Raw genomic sequence first — 17,479 nt, 5'->3', positions numbered from 1 at the left:
ATTGAAATTGTGACTCACAGTTAAGTTTGTTAACCTCTCTGAACCTTAGACAACTCTCTTTAAATTTATCCAGAGCATTCTAGACAGGTTGCAATCTGTAATGGTGGTGCAAGTTCTCACTATTGGTTAATAGGCTAGTAGTTTGGTCTATTGACATTTTTTTAAGGTACTAACCCTAAGACCTTTCTTTGAAACCTATATATGGTGTGTGTATATAGGTATACACACACACGTATTTTTTGTTATGAATTTAAATTTTTCAATAACTATTTGAGGTCTCTTTGTTCATTTATTCTGTTTTAAGGAAGCAAGTCAGCCAGTGATGAGGAAGTAGATTGTAGATAACTTTTTATAGAAGCTTAGCAGAGATGGGGAGAAATCACATGGGAAAGGAGCTAGATTGAACAGAAAGATCAAGGGATGTCTCTCACCTTTTCTCGTTTATCTGTATTTTTAAAAAATGCATACTGTAGGGGAAAAAATATGAAAAATTAATTTAAAGAAGAGAAAATCATAATGAAGATGAAAAGCAAGTTCATATTTCTAATAACTAGAAATGTTAATGAAGAAATTTTATCCAGTGATTTTTCTTTTTGAAGTAGTGGAGAATTCTTTTGTCTGACTTTCAGCTTTTAAATAGGTGGATATGCTGCTATAAAACTTAGGAAAAGTTTTTTTTTTTTTAAGTGAAAAATTTCACTTTTTAATATTTTAAATCTTTGGTCTCATCTGTGCATCTGTTTTAGGTCTTATCAGCTAATAACTGACCGTTTGTAAGAGTCAGTATTGCACTTCAATAATATATACACAAATAAAATTGGAATGGTCAGTAGGAGCAAATACTAAATGTGGTAGTTTAGGAATGCAAAAGGAGTTTGGCTGGGTTTATGGCTTAATAGTAAATGTGCCATATTCGGTATTAAAATTCAAGCTTGCAGATGTAGCATGATTTTGTAGTGTAAGGGAATGCAAAACTCATTAGTGTGGTATCAAAGAAAAAAAAGGAATTCAAAAAGCCTTTGAGCAGGAAAAAAAAAATGGAACATTTGAATTGTTTAGAGCTAGCTGCCAGAACTTTGGAATGCCTGAAGAGAGAATTGTTTTTATTACAAAGCAGTGACACCATTAAATTACCCAACTGTATTTACCAGTTGGCTTTACCTTTCCATCTGTCTATCCTAACACTTGTTTAAATGCTCATCAGTGACTTTAATACATTTTATAATTAATTTAAGTTTATGAACAGTTTACTAGTTTATTTAGTACATATACAGATATACATGTTGCTTAATCTCAGCCAGGCCTTCCCTACTGCTCAACTGTCCTACTTTTTTCAACTGCCTGTTTCCTCAAGGTACAAATTATTTCTTCCTACTTCAAGTAGCAACCACATCTCTATACCCAAAATATATAGCAGATAACTTAGCTTCCTCCACTGAGAATTTTGAGACCATTTGACAAGAACTCCATTCCTACTTCAATCCAGCTCTTTTCTCATGGATGACTGACTCCCCTTCATTGTCAAGACATTGAAAAATTCATCTGCATTAAATGCTTTCACTTCCTCACTACCTACATGCTCCTTTACACTTTGCAACCCAAACTGCCAGTCTAGTGGTTTTTTCTTCAGTACTTAACCATCCTTCACTCTCTGTGGCATTTAATATTACTGAGGTACACCCAAATGGATTACACCTCTGTTTGCTTCAGGCACACACCACCTCCTCCTACATTTGCTCTATGTCATTCTCTTCCTAAAACTTGAATGTGAGTATTACCTTTCCACCCTCCACCAAGTTACTCATCATTCATTCTCTTCACTGTGTGCTATCTCCTTTGGAAATCTTAATTCATTCCCAGAACCTTAACAATCACCTCTTATTAAGATGATTCCTGAATCTGTATCCCCATACCTAACCTCTTTCACACTCCAGGTCCATATCTAACTGAATAAAGAATGCTAGCTACATCTAAAGGTCCCATGAGTACTTAAAACTCATCACAAAAGAAAATTTATCTTTTTCTCCTGACTTCATTTGCCCTGATGTCACTGTGTGGTCTCCTACATTGGACCTTCATGATGCTACTCTGCCTTATCTTTCTTTTCTGATCAATTTCTTGGACCTGTTGACACTCATGTAACATGACTCATAACTGCTCATCTACTACCATTGCAACCATCCATATTATCCATCTGGCCTATTGCCATAGCCTACTAAGAGGCTTTCAGCCACTAATCCATTCTTCACTAATTCATCCTTCTTTACTAGACTGAATCTTTATAGATCTTTCCCCACTCAGTATTCAGGGGTCCCCACATTCTATGTTTCATGCTCCTTTCCTCCATATTTTCTATATTCTAGCTAAACTGAATCATGCTGTTCTTTACCTTTACTTATTGTAGTCCGTAGACCTGAAATGTTCTTACCTCCCTTTCTCTGTTGAATTCCTGCTTATCCTTTAAATCTCAGTCTACTTCAATGAAGACTTCACTCTTCCCCTTCCCTCAAGTATCCACAAGCATATTTAGTTCTCCCCCTAGCACATTTAGAATTCCATGTACAAATAAATTTTAAAGAATATATTTATTACCTAAAGCAAAGTTTAATATTAAATTTTATCTACAGCTGTACACCCCCAGACCTGGACAATACTGAAGAAATAAGATTTTCAGGGACTGGTCTCAGTTTTTTAGGCACCAGCAAAAATGATAGGATTTCTTCCTTTTTGAATGCAATGTGACCTTGTTCTTCCTACCCCACTCCTCTTCCCATTTTCTTGGATTTTAGTAATAACTTCTAAATAGTACATCTAAGGATGTGTAAGCAACTTATTTATCTTGCCAGTACCTAGCACGGTATGCCTTGCACAAAGGAGGCACCTAAGTACTTGGATTAATGACTGAAATAAACTATTATCAATATTTTACAACTGGGGAAACATAATCCATATTTAAGTTAGTTGAATTAGTAATAGAACTGGAATTAGGCCTCACATGTCATGACTTCAGTGTATAACTTGCTTTTCTTAGATCACTGATATGTATGCCATGGCTCTTGAATATTTACATATAATCTGAAACTATTCCAAGAATTAAGATTTCTGTATCAGATGAATAATTGTAACATTTACATAAGCACCGTTAAAGTTTGCAAAAGCAATTCACAGATATTTCATTTTATCTTCACAACAGACCTGGTAGGTAAGTGCTATTATTCCCATTCAACAGTTGAGGAAATGTAAAGATTTAACAGGTTAAGTGATTTGCCAGTCACACAGCTAGTAAATTTCTGAGTCTGGATTTGAACTTGGGTCTTCCTGATTCCAGGACTAGCAGGCAGTCTTATCCACTGAGCCTCATGATTAGAATATTATGTTATGGGGCGGCTAGGTGGCACAGTGAATAGAGCACCAGCCCTGGAGTTGGGAGAACCTAAGTTCAAATCCAGCCTCAGACGCTTAACACTTACTAGCCGTGTGACCTTGGGCAAGTCACTTAACCCTAATTGCCCTATCCTCCCCCCTCCAAAAGGCCAAAAGAAAAAAGTATGATGTTATTATACTGCATTCGGTACAGCTCACAATAATGGTATTTTTAGTAAATGGCAATTTAAAATGTGACTCCAGAGTCATAACTGTGAGTACCATTACATTAGACTACTGCCCCCAGATCTAGACTAGAGAGGTTCTGCCCTTGCTAATGTCATGAGGTTTAGGAGGAAATAGATATTCCATCATTCCTCCTGGTTAGAGACTTTGCTATAGTTTTTTGATCTGGAAAAAAGGCATTGGTGATAGTTGTCACACTTCATAAGTGATAATTTCAGTAAACTAAAATTAGATAAGTAATTCCATTGAAGAGTCCTTTACTAATTTACCTGGTAAATATGGGCTTTTCCATTTGGCATTTTATGTACTGTGCAACCTAATTATCCCAATGTTTATGAAAAATCAAGACCCAAGCCAATGACCTTGTAATATTCCATTTGATATAAATAGTTCTTTAATTTGGCACACTTACCTTTTTAAGATAGACTTAATATTGCACTCTTTATTCAGTATCTGTGGTGGAGATAGTCTTCCTCTTAACAGTTCTTAATCCATAAAGAGGGCTGCCAGCAGCCTGTGGAAAAAGAGACACACGTGTAAAAAGTGGTGGCCAGTCTACGTGTGTGATATAGTCCAAATCCTACCAGAGCATGGAGATGGAAAATCCATGGCATTGACTGCCAAAACAAATATAACAATAACTTACACTGAGTTTATGGTGTGTTGTGGGAAATGCCAACTTCTAAATTGTGGGTTTGGAGTTTTGGGGGGGTTTTAATGAAAACTGAAATTGAGTCATTTTACCACATCACCACAAAACCTTTTATACTTACTACTCTGTCTTGAGTTGCTTGAACTTCTCAATGAGTTCTGAATTTAATTAGCAGTGTCTTCTTGCTGTGAGGCCAACTGATAATCTGTCATACTTTAGAGAGTTCAACTTAATGTGAACATGAAGTAGTAACTAAACTTACTTAAAATTTTTATTTTTGAGAAAATTCTTGAACATAAACTGACAGTTATCTAGAGCCTTTCTTCCACACTCTTTCAAGGTTGAGTGAAGCAGTTCTGTTTTGCCTAAAAGATGGTTGAAAGATTAAACTCTATTTGACTGGCAAGAGAATTCCAAAGCAGTTCTTGGTACAAATGCGTTTTTTTGTTGTTGTTGTTTTTTAATTTGGATCTCTTATCCAGAGTAGCTATTGGCCCAATTTCAAGGTTCCTCTGGAGAAAATTTCAGGAGTTTGCCATCTGAGCCCCTTCAAAAATTTTTCTGAATTGAAGGAATTCCAGCTTTCTAATCTAACCTACAGATTTTTTTATGTATTTTCAATGGCATAGATAATAATGTTATCAGCAATGATTAAGTAGTTTAACCTTTTTGTTATATAAAAATTAAAGAAACTTCAAGTCCCCCTACATAAAATGCCATCAAGAAATCTCTTGTGGTAGGTTGGGCTATAATTTGATAATATTCCCAGTTCTCTAGGTACAATTCTGATTACTGTTAAGACAGGTCAGGTATAATTATATTTTCTTCCTTAGACTATATCTAACGCTGACAGTATAACATTTTATAAAGTTTTATTAATGAAGAGGCACCAAGTACCTAAAATAACCTTCCAAATTGGGCATAATCAGAACAGTATGACTAGCATTTTAAAGAACTTTTTAAAAGCTATCCTGCTTGAATGACTGAAGGTTCTCAGTGAATACTGAATTGATATGTATTTTACTATTGGAACTAATTACAAATCCTTGATTCAGATTATGTTGAACTAGGAGGGAATTTGTACCATGTAGCTTTAGGAAAAGTGCATTTTAAGTGTAAAAGGTCACTTGAGCTATATTCTTCCTACTTTTTTTTTTTGGCTTTTTTTTTGGAGGGCAATTGGGGTTAAATAACTTGCCCAAGGTTACATGGCTAGTTTTTTTGTGTGGGTGTTAAGTGTCTGAGGCCAGAACCAAATTCAGGTCCTCCCAACTCTGGGCCGGCTCTTTATTCACTGCACCACCTAGCCGCCCCCTATTCTTTCTACTTTTGATAAAATATTTGTAATGATGTAAAGTTTTGCATTTATCCACACAATGCATTTTGTTTTATTTAATTCCCCTCTAATCTCAGTCACAAGACTTCCAAAGGAAAATGCATAGTTTCTTTCGCAACTCAGAGTTCCTATCTATACCAGACCTAATTTACAGCTTTAGAAAATTTGAAAGAAACAAATTCAAGAAATTTGTAAAAGTGATATTTTTGTTCCCCTGGATTTTTTGACACTCTCCATTGTCATCTCCCTTGTACAAAGGCAGCCTGGTACAATAGAGAGAGAACCAATCAGGAAGACCTAAGTTAATAAGCTCCTTTCACTGATATATGACTGCATGACTATGGGTATTCTTGCAGTGCCCCTAAACAGCTCTATAAGATTAGTAGTTACATTAAATGAGAGTTATAATTTATAATTATAAATGATAGTTATAATTTATAATTTTTTTTTAAGCAATCGGGGTTAAGTAACTTGCTCAAGGTTACATGGCCAGTTATTTCTGGGTGTGGTGCTAAGTTTCTGTGCCCGGATTTGATCCCTAGGTCATCCCAACACTGGAACCGGTGCTCTTACTTGCTGAGCCACCTGGCCACCCCTAAGCAATTGGGGTTAAGTAACTTGCTCAAGGTTACACAGCCAGGTGTTTCTGGGTGGGTAATAAGCGTCTGAGCCCAGATTCGATCCCCAGGTCATCCCCGACACTGGAGCCAGTGCTCTTACTCGCTGTGTTACCTGGCCACCCCTATAATTTATAATTATAAATGATAAAACAGGCTTTAGAAAAAACTAGAAAGACATGAAATAATGCTGAATGAAGCAAACAGAACCAACATAAAAATATACAATAACAAAAACATTTTAAAGACAAATTTCAAAGACAACCCTGATTAATGCAGTTGCAATCATGATCAGAAAGAACCAATGATGAAGGCAGCTAAATAGTGCAACAGATAGAGCACTGAGGCTGGAGTTAGAAGACCTAAGTTCAAATTCCACCTCAGGCATTTATTTACAAGATTTGTATCCTTGGGAAAGTAGATTAACTTCTGTTTGGCTCAGTTTCCCCAACTATAAAATAAGGATAATAACAGTACCTATCTCCCAGGTTATTGTTAGGATCAAATGAGATAATTTGTAAAGTGCCTGGCACATAATAGGTCCTATATAAATGCTTATTCTTTAACTCCTTCATGAAACACCCTTCCTGACAAATGATTGAATCAGAAGGAGACATTTTTTGGACATGACTAATGTGAGAATGTTGTGCTTAACTATGCATGTATTATAAGGGTTTGGAGGAGGAAGAGAAAAATAGATATTTGGTTGCTTTTTAAATTGATTTTTTAAAGATTAGAAATTGCAGAAAAGTTATTAATTTGCATTATTGGAGGGAGTTTCTAAATACTGAGAATTCCTCACACCAATGAAATCACAAGTCTGGGCCAAATTTTCATTTGGGATGAATAAAGCTATGTGGCATAGATTTACCTGGGTTTGCTTTTTAAATGAGGTTTTTGACAGCTGGAAAAACAGTAATCTCTTGCTATTTTGGATCATCATCAAAACATTTTAAATTGTCCCATATAACTAATAACTATTCATTCTAATTCTTCCTCAAATATATATATGCATATGTGTGTATGTGTATGGATATAAATAAGATGTACATATACATATATAGTAGAGATGTTCAAATAATTATTGAAAAGTTTTTTTCAAGTTGCAATTAAGGTACTTTTTTTTAAAAAGACATTCTCTGGCACTTTATGTGCTTTCTCTTTGCTCGGTAAATTGGTAATAGGGTCTAATAATTCTATTGATTCAACATCATGTGCTTAAAATTCTTTTCCAGTGGTAATGATGGATTTATACTTTCACTTGATGCCCATTTAGAGCTAAGTATTATAGGTAGGATGTGACAAATGGAAAATAATTAGTCCACGATGATGATCTTGCCTTAATTAGCCTAACTGAAACACTGGTAATAGCAAAAATCATAAATTCTGAAGAGTCAGAAGAGCTCTCAGATTCTAGTCCCATGGTCCCTAGAAGAAAAATCCTCTCTAGAACATGGCTTATGAGTGGTCATCCAGCCTTTACTTGAAGGCCTCCACTGAGGGGGAATCTATTACCTTTGAAAGCATTCCATTTCCACTTTTGGGTAGCTTTGATAGTTAATAAAAGCGGGGGGGGGGGTGTTGTTCCTTAATATTGGGCTGAAATCCTACAACTTATGCTTATTGTTCCTGGCTCTACCCTCGAAGGCCAAGCAGGAGAAATTTAATTCCTTTTCCATATTACAGTCCTACCTGATCATCCTTCAAGACAGTTGTCACATTCCTCCTTTGCCTTCCTTTCTCTAGACTAACACTTCCCAATTCATTCTTTCTTCCTATCTAAAAGTGTAACAGTGGAATGGCACTGATGATAGACCTTCTAGACTTTCATAGACCATAGGCTTCAAGTGTTCTTTCTCAGTGACCCAAAAGACACATTGAATATCCCCTGGTGGCTCGTAGCCTGAGTAGGAGCTGCTCTCTTCTTAGTCCCTTAGCCAGCATGGTAAACAAGATGCTGAAGGTCAGGCTCCTGTAATGTTAGTTTAGCTTTTAAAATAGCTGGTAGCATTGAGACAGTGAGTATCTGTGTTTAAGCCAGAATTGTTTGAATTCTATCCTAGCTCTCTCTTGATGAGACAAGACAATACTTCTCTGTTGTGCCTGTCATCAAATCATGCTAATTTGGTAGAGAGCTGTGAGAGTTGTCGTTGGAGAAGCAGGGGCAGTTACATGACATTACAACTGTAGAAGATTTAAATAAGCCCCTAAGACTGTTGAGGGAAAATAAGACAAATCGTTCTGTTTTTGCAGTTCCAAGATGCTTGAAGTGCCCCAGTGCTTTCCTACAAATTTAGGCACATTATTAAGAGTGATTACTGAAAGTGTAAGTCAGACATTCAGTGATCTAAGATTACAGGTTGAAACCACAAGAGGTTTTGATTTATGTAATTGTTGAAAGAGATCAGACAGGCAGAGATGAACAGCCCCACATGATTCCTATTACTCCTGCCTTCCAAAATTAAATTTATTGCTTCAAATTAATAGAGACAGTTGACTTTTGTTCCCCTTTTATATTTCTGTGGCATCCAAAAATAACATCTCTAAGTCATATTGACACATACTTTAAGTAACCAGTGTTGCTAAAGAACAAAATGACAAATTAGAGCACTGACCTCCTTTAGAATAGCCTGGTGATGTCTAGCAAGGGTTGACAACTTTGCAAAAGTAGTAGGCTGAGATCCTAACCTTTGATGCTCTTTGACATGCTAATCATCTTTGACACATATTCTAGATTATCTCTCCCTATAGCTATCTAATCTATCAAAAGTCTCAAGGCATCTTCATTATTAGGTAATTTCATAATTATGTATTATACCTAATCAAAGATTCCAACATTTATTTGTAACAAGATTAATTTTTAAAAGGCACCCCAAGTACTAGCTCTTAGGATTGAGAGATTTTTATTTGTTTTGATTTTGGACTATGAATAAATTAAGAAATGACAATCTTTGAGTATGTGAAAATAGAAGCTTTTCCTTAGGCACAAGAATATTCTGGTTTAGGAAATTTATACTATTAATTCTTGTAGTTTTGCCAAAAAGGTGTAATGATTTCTGTGTTCTTTCTGGAAAAATACCTGCCCAAGTGGAATTATTTCCTCTCCACTAATATATCTTGGGGGCTAAATGGATTTGAATTATGGAATACTACTGTCTCTGAAGGATAAAAGTTGAGTATCACACAAAGGGCAACAGAGGAATGCATGGTTGATATGAGCAAGCTGTAATACATTACAAACAAGGAATTGTGTGGGAAAAAAATGAGACAAAAGATGTCATTAGAGAAGAGTAGGACCACAAGAGACAGGCCAGTCATGAGAATAAAGGATGAATGATAGTCTACCTACTCCTTTGATAGCCATGCAATGAAATGAGAGCTAGAAGAAGGTCCCAAGCTTATTGGGTAGAATTTCTGTGTCAGTCTTAGGAGTTGCATGATGCACATCCAGTCCTGGATGAGTTGCAATCTGCTTCACTGTAAGGATACATCACATTACTGTATCTGTCTTCAGTGCCTGACATATTATTATATGTAATATATTAAATATTAAGGCACCTAATATTTGTTGATTGATTTGATTGACTACCCACATTAATGTTCATAAATATATTGACAGTTTGGCTTATATATTCAGTAATGGAGATAAGGGAAATAATGAATTGCTTTATTTCAGTCTCTCTTGCAAATTGAGACTTCCCATTCCAATAGAATTGGAAATCTCATAGCCTAAATGTCATAATGTATATTTACCTAAAAGACTATTTTGCAGAGAACTTGCACAAGGAAAGCATTCACACAGTGGTCAGAAGAATCAGTACCAGGACACTCTCAAGATCTCTCTGAAGAACTTTAGTGTCAGTTGTGAGCCATGAGAGACCACCGAACATGGCCTGCCAGCATCAAAGAAGGCACTGCACTCCATGAGCAAAACAGAATTGCAGTAGCACAAAGGAAACTGTGAGCTGCACAGATCCAGAGGCATCTCCATCCTAAATGTTCTAATGGACTACTTGTGCCTAACCTTGTGCCTGAGTCCTCTGAACTCATATTGTTATTAATTACCCACAGTTGAACACACTGTACCTTGACCCAAACATCATGGTGTATATTGGTCCTCTTCAAAGATGAAGGATGAGGGGCGGCTAGGTGGTGCAGTGAATAGAGCACTGGCCTTGGAGTCAGGAGGACCTGAGTTCAAATTTGGCCTCAGACACTTAACACAAAACTAGCCTTGTAACCTTGGGCAAGTCACTTAACCCCAATTGCCCTCCAAAAAAAAAAGTCAAAAAAAAATTAAGGATGAATATCAACAGAATTGCTCTCCCAAATCCCTTGGTAGAAAAAAAAACTATTTATTACTAATCATTCAATAATGGACAGTGAATTATTTTAGATCCTATGAGAGAGACCAGATATTAATGCTGTCTTTACAATCTGGTTTGGGAGTTATGTGCACTTCAAACAACATAATATAATCAACGATTAGGACCAAAGGAGAGGTAAGGACATTGGAGCTCAAAGGGAGTGGGGTGTGATTTAGGCTATAAGGGATGAGTAGAATTGCATAGGCAATAAAGGGTCAGGGAGCACTACCCAAGTGTTGTGGGAGAGTTTGAGCAAAAAGTTAGGTTCAGGGTATCAGTGAGTAGATCAGGTTGGCAGAAGTGAAAGCTTTAGGTAGGAGGGTAGTAGGAGGGCCACTTCACTTAAGACTAAGATACTAAATTTAAATTTACTCTAACTTTTCAAGACTTGATAAGATTGAATATGTAACCTGAATTTCCAACATTTTGTCTGAGATTCTTCTAATTAGTAGAGAGAATATTGGCACAATGTCATATGCCAATGTGAGTGGTAGGGTTTGCAAAGGCTTTAGAGAGGATAGAAATTCTTCCTTTTTCAAGAGAGATACACATGGTTCCAGACTCTTTAAGGACAGCTCTAAAGAAGAGAGGGTAGCTAAGTGGCACAGTGTTTAGAATGCCATGCCTGGAGTCAGAAAGACTCACTTTCTAAGTTCAAATATGACCTCAGACACTTTCTAACTAAGTGACCCTTGGCAAATCACTTCATCCCTTATCTGTAAAATAAACTGGAAAAGGATATGGCAAACCACTCCAATATCTTTGCCAAAATAACCCCAAATGGGGTCACAAAGAGTCAGACATAACTGAAAAATGATTGAACAATAACTAAAGAGAAAGATGAAAGAACAGGCTCTCTTGAAGACATGTAGAGGAAACTGGCTCTTCAACAAGCTTCTGATTTCCAGCTTGTCTCCCTAAAGACTGTGGGGACTTTGCCCTTGGGTGAAATTAAGGCCTCTCTCTTGGTTGAATGAAAGCTCATCTTGCTCCCATTTAAAGAATTCATTCACTCTTTGTATTTCCTGGTATAGTCTAATTTGTAGAACTTCCCAAATTTCTGTTTGCTATCATCTTCGGTAATTACTATTTACTGTGTCTGGTGGTCTTTTGTGCAATTAACATTTGGTGGGAAGGAGTCAAAGTAGTAAGTGTAAGGTAAGGACTGTACTTCCTTCAGGAAAGCTAGCAGTTTTTGAAGATAAAAAAAAATGTCCCTAGCATAGCATTATTTGAAGAGCCCGGAAACAGATATAATTGTTGGGTACTATCTCTCTCAAAGGGGACTATAAATGGTCAGATTTATGTTTATAGCCTCTTTTCCTGTTCCCCTCAATGGAAGAGTCTCCTTTGAAGAGGGGTGGTCAAAATTCCAAAGACGTCAGAGATACCCAGTGAGCCACAATTAGACAACTCACTTGAATATGGGTAGCACCCATCTTACAAATAAACATACCATCAAAATACTTGCTATTCTTTCTAATACACATCTATGCAGCTTTCTAATGCGCATCTACTCAGCTAAGCAAATATTTCTAAATGTATTTGATTGAAATGCTACATTTCTGGTGACACAAAGGGCAACAGAGAGATGTAGAATGGGCTTGAGTGTTCTGAAATATATTATTGGTGATGACTTGTACACAGGAAATAGCATAAAGGATAGAGATTGGATTGGTGGTGGCATTGATCTAGAGAACTCCTAGATGAGCTTCCGCCTCAACAAATAGTTGTGTTTTTTTTTTTAATTAACCAGGAAATGTATAATCAGAAAAGATGATGAGCATCGGCCTAACAGAGTAAGAGATAACAGATGAGCAGCCTGAGTGCTGCATTAGGAGGGGTAAAGAATTTGCTATCAAAAGCTCTGGGTTTTCTGAGTCTGCTATTTACTACCTCTATGATGTTGGGCATATCTTTTTTTTTTTTTTTTTGCTTTTTTTGGAGGGCAATTGGGGTTAAGCAACTTGCCCAAGGTCACATGGCTAGTAAGTATTAAGTGTCTGAGGCTGGATTTGAACTCAGGTCCTCCTGACTTCAGGGCTGGTGCTCTATTCACTGTACCACCTAGCCGCCCCATTGGGTATATCTCTTAACCTCTCTGGGCCTCAATTTCCTCATCTATGAAATGAGGAGATTGAACTAGGTAACATCTGATATCCTTTCCAGCTCTAACTGTATGATATTTTAACATCCATGTTAAAATACTCCATGGAAGGTCTTCAGAGCAGTGAATAGATCATCTCTGGAGGATTTATGGGAGAGCATGGCTAAGAATCTCACATGATGGGGGGTGTACAGGATGGTATGCCGTTGCATCAAGAGCCTTTATTGATATGATTCCAGATTCATTAAAATATTCCAGCATCCAATTATATATACAAGCAAACTTATTTTAATGGATGTTATTTCCTGAAATTATCACTTTTTTTTGCTACTTGCTATCATTTCCATTCAACCTAGAACTATTTTTGAGCATTTAAAAATCACATGGCCAGCACTGTTCTAGACACTGTGGGAAAAGCAGAAGTTAAAAAACATGGTCTTTACCTTTAAGGATCTTGCTAATCAGCCTAATCTGAGTGTTAATACATACAGATGAATAGGAAATGATGAACCAATTAGAGAACACAGAAAAAAAATATGAAATTAAGTACTAACCCATGTGTTACTGATTATGTGAAAAAGGGAAATTCAGTGTGGTCTCAAGCTCATCTTGACAGCTAAATAACACTGAACAAAATTAATGTACTAATATAGTAAGAACATATGTACTAATATAATTTCTGTGTATGATGCCTGTGTTTCCCTGCAGATCAATTTGTGCAGTGCCTATGAAAAAAAGATAGAATCTTTCTATCCTATACCACAGTCTTTGCACAGAACAAGCAATTCTAATCCATTTAATGTTTTCATTTCCCCTTCCCCACCCAATCACATTTTGTGATATATAAGAAAGGAAAGTAACCTGCCATGTGACAGGTACTGGGCTCAGCACTTTACCAACAGCATCTCATTTGATCCTCACAACAACCCCAGGAGGTATGTGGTATTACTGTCCCCATTTTACAGTTGAGAAAACAAGCAAACAAAAGTTAAAAGGGTACCACAGTTAGTACATGTCTGAAACATATTTGAACTCAGGAAGATCTTTTTAAAAAATTTTTATTTATTTTATTCTGAACTTAAATAAAATGAGTGTTTCCATAACATAGTAAAATAAAATAAAAAATGATTGCACGTGAAACTGCAAATCTACTATGTACAACTTGCTATTCCTCTTAAATATACAATAAAGTTATCATGTAACCTTTTTTCCTTTTTTTCTTCCCTCCTCTCCATACTAGAGATGGCTACCATTAGACATAAAGTTGTATATATGTATACACACATATGTATACATATATATACACACATATATATATGTAAAATCATTCTATACATACTTCTATTTATCAATTCTTTCTCTGGATGCAGATAACATCCTTCATAGCTCCTTGGTAGTTCATTTGGGCATTTATAATAGTCAAAATGACTTATTCACCCAAAGTTTTTCTTAAAACAATATTCCTATACAATGTTCTCTTGGTTCTACTCATTTTACTGTTCATTATTTTGTGCAAACCTATCCATGTTTTTCTAAGATCATCAAACTCATCATTTTTTATAGCACAGTAGTATCCCATCACAATCATATACCCAACTTGTTCAGTCATTCCGCAATTGACAGGCATCCCTGCAATTTTCTGTTCTTTGTCACCACAAGGAGAACTGGTCTAAATATTTTAGAACATGCAGGTTCTTTTCCTTTTTCCCTAATCATCTTGGGAAAAAAGTATAGGCAGTTTAATAACTCTTTGAGCATAATTCCAGATTGCTCTCCAAAATGGTTGGGTGGGTTCATAGTTCTATCAACAATGAATAAGTGTCCCAATTTTTCTACATCCTTTCCAACATTTGTCACTTTCCCCTTCAATCATTTTAGCCAACCTGATAGGTGTAAAATGATATCTGAAGTTTAATTTGTATTTCTCTAATCAATAATGATTTCAAGCATTTTATTTGACTACAAATTGTTTTGATTTCTTCATTGGAAAGCTGCCTATTCATATTCTTTGACCATTTGTCAAACAGGGAATGACTCATATTCTTATAGATGTGACTGACAGTTCTTTATATATCTGAGATATGAGACTATTATGTGAGAAACTGTCTATAAAATTGTTTCCCAATTTTCTGCTTTCCTTTTGATGTTGGTTATATGTGTTATATTTGTGCAAAACCTTTTTAATTTAATGTAATTGAAATCATCCTTTTTATACCTCTATTGTTTATTCATAAATTTTTCACCTATCCACAAATCTGATAGGTAATGTGTTCCATGTTTTTCAGATTTTCTTGTAATCTTTCTCTTTATATCTATCTCATGTATCCATTTTGACCTTATCTTCCCTTTTCTACCAGACTGCATTCCAGTGTTCCCAACAATTTTTAGCAAATAATGAATCCTTATCTCCAAAACTTAAGTCTTTACATTTCTTAAGCACAAGGTTACTATAGGCATTTGTTGCTGTGAGTTGTATGTTAACTTTGTTCCACTGATATACCTTTCCATTTTTTAGACAGTACCAGATAGTTTTGATAATTACTGCCTTATAGTTTAAGATCTGGTACTGCTAAACCTCCTTTACTTTACATTTTTTTTTACCAGTTCCTTTGATATTCTTGACCTTTTGTCATTCCAAATGAATTTTGTTAATATTTTTATTGTTAATATGTTAATATGCTAACTTAGTAAAAAAAAATGTTTTGGTAATTTAATTGAGATAGTATTGAATATATAAATTAGTTTAGGTTAAATTGTTATTTTTATTATATTGACCCTGCCTACCCATGAACAATGTGTATTTCTTCAATTACTTAAGTCTGATTTTATTTGTACAAAAAGTCTTTTATAGTTTTGTTCATGTAGTTCCTGGGTCTATTTTGGGAGGTATACTATTAGGTATTTTATACTGTCTAGAGTTATTTTAAGTGGAGTATCTCTTACTATCTCTTCTTGCAGGGTTTTGTTTGGGATATATAGTAATGTTGATGATATATGTGGATTTTCTTTATATCCTACTACTTTGCTAACATCATTAATTGTTTCAACTAACTTTTTAGTTAAGTCTTTGGGATTTTCCAAGTATATCATCATTTTGTCTTTTAAAAAAAAGAGATAGTTTTTATTGCCTCCTTTCTTATTCTGATTCATTCTATTTCTTTTTCTTTTCATATTGCTATTGCTAGGATTTCCAATACAATAATGAGTACTATTGATGACAGTGGGTATTCTTGTTTCACATCAGGCAACTCTTCCTGACTCCAGACAGAGTTCTATCTACTGCATCACCTAACTGCTACATGGATCTATATTTCTGTAAGTTCTAAGTTGAGTTATAAAAACAAATGCTCTTGTAGTTCAGTCAGTCATTTCAAAACACTATAGAAGAAGAGTGTAAGGTGGATTTCTTTAATTCCACCACAATAGATGTGCTGTTGTGAAAAAAAAAAGTAATTCATGAGTTTTAATTACAATTAATCATATAAAACAATTAATACATATTTAAATCCTTATGTAATATCTGGGAATAATAAAAACTGTCTCTCATATAAGTTGTGTTTGCTATCCTTGACTAGTGAAATACTGAGAGGGTGCATGACCAGTTGGTTAGCCATTGATTGATGAATTCTTAATGAAAATAACAAGCCATGAAATAAAGAAAAATACAAAATGGCCCTCAGTCCAATGTGGCCCACTTCCTTTTCTCTAGTGATGATGACAGAGTAGAAAAATGGGTCACTGGATGCAATAGATCACCTCATTTTTAGACCATCTATAAACATTAATTTAACTGTTGATACTCTAAATAGGAGATCTTATTTAACAATCAAGTTGATTTACTACTAGAGCAACTGAGTATGTCAACATTTACATTCCCATGAAAAATGAAATCACGGGGTGTCTAGGTGGCACAGTGAACAGAGTACTGGCCCTGGAGTCAGGAAGACCTGAGTTCAAATCCAGCCTCAGATACTTAATGCAAAACTAGCTGTGTGACCTTGGGCAAGTCACTTAACCACAATTGCCCTACCTTCTCCCCTCCAAAAAGCAAAAAGAAAAACCTAAAAAAATAAAATGAAATCAGAAGACATAAGGCAGTTGTAACTAGATGATTATCCTTGGAGAAGCAAATAAAGAGTTGCTTCTTGGAGAAGCAAATAAAGAGTTTGTTTCCTCCCCCCAAAAGCAAACAAAACATCATTTCATAGAACAATTGGTCATTTTGCCTTATAGGGCTCTGTGATAATACAAAGGGTCCACCATGAACATAGCTACAGCACCTGTCCCAGAGGATAAAGAAGTGTAACTGGGATTAACAAATGATCCACATCTTGAGAAGATCTATAGAAGACTCAGTGATTAGAATGATAGTCATGGCTGGGTATGGCACACAATAGATGCTTAATAAATGTTGTTGACTACTGAATGACTTGCCCAGAGTCACACCTCAAGAAAGTGGTGCAGCTAGAATTTGAACCCAAGTCATCTGTACAAGTACAATGTTCTTTCCAATTATACCGTGATATCTTTGACAAGGCACCAAGGGCCAGTAGCCCCTTTTTCTTTTATCTCCATAGAAAATCTCCTCATGTAAATCAGATCACAGTTTGTATATTCTTGACTACTCACCTGATGGACCCCTGATGTTAGGGGGCTTCAATTTGCTATCAGTCAGAGATATGGGGTGGCCAGGTAGCACAGCGAGTAAGAGTACCGGCTCCAGTGTCGGGATGACCTGAAGATCGAATCCCGGGCTCAGATACTCAGCACCACACCCAGAAATAACTGGCT

General features: G+C 35.8%; 1 long non-coding RNA gene across 1 annotated transcript in view; it reads right to left on the bottom strand.

Annotated features, from left to right (window-relative positions):
- Positions 1-17,479, bottom strand: part of LOC138151883 (uncharacterized) — a 78,028-nt gene that overhangs the window by 2,354 nt on the left and 58,195 nt on the right. The window contains exons 2-3 of the long non-coding RNA XR_011165955.1: positions 4,022-4,123; positions 432-467 (exon numbers count right to left, since the gene is read on the bottom strand). This is a non-coding gene — a long non-coding RNA (uncharacterized lncRNA). The remainder of the gene's footprint in view (positions 1-431; positions 468-4,021; positions 4,124-17,479) is intronic.

Source organism: Petaurus breviceps, unplaced genomic scaffold, assembly GCF_028583685.1.
Source record: "Petaurus breviceps papuanus isolate PSGF00001 unplaced genomic scaffold, PetGlider_PUasm1.0 90919, whole genome shotgun sequence".
NCBI classification, from domain to species: domain Eukaryota; kingdom Metazoa; phylum Chordata; class Mammalia; order Diprotodontia; family Petauridae; genus Petaurus; species Petaurus breviceps.
This window is presented reverse-complemented; position numbering and strand designations above follow the sequence as displayed.